Genomic DNA, 3,955 nt, shown 5'->3' with positions numbered 1-3,955 from the left:
GAGAATTCGTATTGGACCTTAATGGGCCATACAGGAAAGGAGAGAAAGGCCTCAAGGGTGGCCGCACCCCTTCCCTATGGACTGGTCCGAATTGGACTAGGGAAAGGGTGCGCCCCCTTCCTTCCTTCTCCTTCTCCCTTCCCTTTTTCCTATTCCATGTGGGAGGTGGAATCATACTAGGACTAGGGAGTCCTAGTAGGACTCCACACTTTGGGCGCGCCCTATGAGGGCCGGTCTCCTCCCCCTTCCATCCTTTATATACGAGGCCAGGGGGCACCCCATAGACACACGAGTTGATCATTGATCCCTTAGCTGTGTGCGGTGCGCCCTCCACCATAATCCACCTTGGCCATATCATCCTAGTGCTTAGGTGAAGCCCTGCGACGGTAGCATCATCATCACCATCATCATGCCGTCGTGCTGACGAAGCTCTCCCTCGACACTCAGCTGGACCGAGAGTTCGTGGGATGTCACCGAGCCGATCGTGTGCAGACCAAGGAGGTGTCGTACTTTCGGTACTAGGATCGGTCGATCGTGAAGACATACAACTACATCAACCGCGTTGTCATAACGCTTCCACTTATGATATATGAGGGTACGTAGACAACACTCTCCCCTCTCGTTGCTATGCATCACCATGATCTTGCATGTGTGTAGGATTTTTTTTGAAATTATTGCGTTTCCCAACAGTGGCATCCGAGCCAGGTTTATGCGTAGATGTTATATGCACGAGTAGAACACAAAGGAGTTGTGGGCGTGAGTATATACATATTGCTTGCCGTTACTACTTGATTCTTGATTTGGCGGTATTGTTGGATGAAGCGGCCTAGACCAAGATTACGCTTACGTATACACTCCAGTAGACTTAATGTAGGTCCAAAACAACCAATAAGGGTCGTGCCTGGAGGGGCAGCACGCGTGAGGGCACGGCACGACCAATGTACTTGGCTGGGCCATGCCATAACTGGCCCGTATAACCATGGTCGTGCCATGCCGGTCCGGCCCATTTGGCCAGGTTTGAGCCCAACTACTATGCCCTGGGCCAGGGCATTCCCCGTAGCCAGATAATAAGGTCCCGTGCCCCGGCTCTTCCCCGCCTCCTCTGCTCTTTACCCCGCCACGGTGAACCCTAAACTAAACTCTGCCGCCGAAGCCATGCCGCCGCCGCAGAAAAAGACCAAGGTGGAGCACGAGGTGCCCCGCGCGACGGTGGCTAGCTCCGTGGTGTCGCTGACCAACTGGATGCGCGAGCGCGCGGCGGAGGCACCCCCGAACCTGCTCGCGGACGAGCGCGACGACCTCGTGGTGCTCCAGCTCTCGCTCAGCCGCATCCCGTCCAAGCCTACCACCAAGCCACACCTCCTCCTGCTCCCGCACCCCATCGTCGCCCACTCGGCCTCCTCCGTCTGTGTCATCTCCGACTACGGCCCCTACGAGTCACGCTGCCGCTTGGCCGCCTCCCACGACCTCTTCCTTGCTGACTACGCCCTACTCCTGATGTTGCCCTGCCTCCTCAGGAAGTCCTTGTACTCCACCAAAAAGGCCCCACTCGCGGTCGACTTCACCCGGGCTGGATGGCCAGAGCAGGTCCGCAAGGTCCTGAGCTCTACTTGCCTCTACCTGCGATCCGGGACCTGCTCGGGGATCAAGGTGGGCAGGTTGGACATGGAGGAAGAGGAGATCGTCGAGAACGTGATGGCGGTAGTGGAGGCTGATGTGGATAAGGTGCCAGAAAAGTGGCAAACGTGAGGGCTTTGCATCTCAAGGCTGTGGACTCGGCTGCCTGCTGATATACCAGGTTGTGCCGGAGTTGGGCATGAAGATTGAGGTTTGTTAGCTCATTCACGCAGCGCTAGATTTTCGCAATAGATAAATCCCGAACATTCGGAATTTAAGCGTGTCATCCCGTATGTTTTTTTATGGCAGCTTTAGTTGCTGCGAGGTGGCAACTTTAGTTGTTAACACATGGCAACTTCATTCTAGTTTGATTTTTTGTCAGAAAATTGCCATGTTTTATCAACAACGCCTTGACTAAAGTTGCCATGAAAAGAATTCGGATTAGCATGCTTAAATTCTGAACGTTCGGGACTTATTAAGGTCCTAGATTTTTTGCCCGCTAAGTTTCGCTATGTGGGATCTGTCAGACTGTCGCTGATTAGTTTGTTTGTGGTGAACTTCGATTTGTACTCGAATCATGATGCATGTTTGGAAGAAACTGATTCTGTATGTAGAGGTTTTGAGACCGTGTTTACAGCTGAACGTCCAACTTCGTACTTCTTGTTCCTTTTTTTGGGGGGAATTAATGAGCTTTATTGATCAATTTTTGGGAATCAATGAGCTTTATTGATCAAGATTGTGATTACAACCTTTCCTTAGAGTATCGGCAAGGAACGAAGTAGTATAATTGAGACAAAGATGCACAGCTACATTAGCACCCCTCCCTCACTGGCGGCTCCACTAATTTGCAACCGGGTATTCATGTGTATTCGAGTAAATAGCAAGAAACCGCCACTTTCAAGGTTAGGTTTGCAGAAAACACTATTACATTTTTTGCAGAAAACACCACGTCTTGTGTAATCTTTTTGCAAAAACCACTGATCGGCAGATCAGTCTGTGTTAAATGAGATTATGACAGATGGGGCCCGCCAGTCAGGCTGACGTGACACAAAATTTTCACATCGTTACATTGAATCGTTTTGCTCTACATGGCCCCATTTGTCAGTGTATCAATCCTTTCTTAAACATTTCATCAAGCAGCTGGCGTGCAACACACACGTCGACGGTGGGGCGGGACGAGGCCATGGCGACTCAAGCACCAAGAACAACACGCGCAGAGAGTAGCGGTAGTGAGCAGTAGGGCTGGCGAGTAGCATGCAGCGGGCACAGCGCGCTCGGCCGGGGGCGGGGCCGGCGGCCTCTGCCTCGGCCAGGGGCGGGACAAGGTCATGGCGGCTTGAGGCGCAGCAGGCGACGGCCGCGGTGAGATGAGCAGCAGCACACGCGGCGAGCAGCAAGGCCGGCACATGGTGGACGCGGGCGCGATGAGTGGTGGACCCGGCTAGCAGCAGCGGGCACGACGAGTGACGAACGTGGCGAGCAGCGAGTGATACGTCCACTTTGCATCATGCTTTTATATCGATATTTATTGCATTATGGGTTGTTATTACACATTATGTCACAATACTTATACCTATTCTCTCTTATTTTACAAGGTTTACAGGAAGAGGGGGAATGCCGGCAGCTGGAATTCTGGGCTGTAAAATGAGCAAATATTAGAGACCTATTCTGCACATCTCTAAAAGTCCCGAAACTTCACGGGAGCACATTTCAGAATATATGAAAAATATTGGGCGAAAGAAGTACCAGAGGGGGCCACCCACCGTCCACGAGGGTGGGGGGCGCGCCCTACCCCCTGGGCGCGCCCCCTGCCTCGTGGGCCCCCTGGCATCCCTCTGGTGCCCATCTTTGGCTATATGGAGTCTCTCGTCGAGGAAAAAATCATAAGCAAGCTCACGGGACGAAACTGCGCCGCCACGAGGCGAACCAATCTAGGGCTCCGGCGGAGCTGTTCTGCCGGGGAAACTTCCCTCCGGGAGGGGGAAATCATCACCATCATCATCACCAACGATCCTCTCATAGGGAGGGGGTCAATATCCATCAACATCTTCACCAGCACCATCTCATCTCAAACCCTAGTTCATCTCTTGTATCCAATCTTTGTATCAAAACCTTAGATTGGTACCTGTGGGTTGCTAGTAGTGTTGATTACTCCTTGTAGTTGATGCTAGTTGGTTTACTTGGTGGAAGATCATATGTTCAGATCCATTATGCATATTAATACCCCTATGATTATGAACATGAATTTGCTTTGTGAGTAGTTACGCTTGTTCCTGAGGACATGGGAGAAGTCTTGCTATAAGTAGTTAGGTGAATTTGGCATTCGTTCGATATTTTG

General features: G+C 51.8%; 1 pseudogene; it reads left to right on the top strand.

The window, feature by feature from the left end:
* Nucleotides 1-1,113: 1,113 nt before the first annotated feature.
* On the top strand, nucleotides 1,114-2,858 carry LOC119297243 (annotated as a pseudogene).
* The last annotated feature ends 1,097 nt before the right edge of the window (nucleotides 2,859-3,955 follow it).

Source organism: Triticum dicoccoides, chromosome 5A (assembly GCF_002162155.2).
Source record: "Triticum dicoccoides isolate Atlit2015 ecotype Zavitan chromosome 5A, WEW_v2.0, whole genome shotgun sequence".
NCBI lineage: Eukaryota > Viridiplantae > Streptophyta > Magnoliopsida > Poales > Poaceae > Triticum > Triticum dicoccoides.
This window is presented reverse-complemented; position numbering and strand designations above follow the sequence as displayed.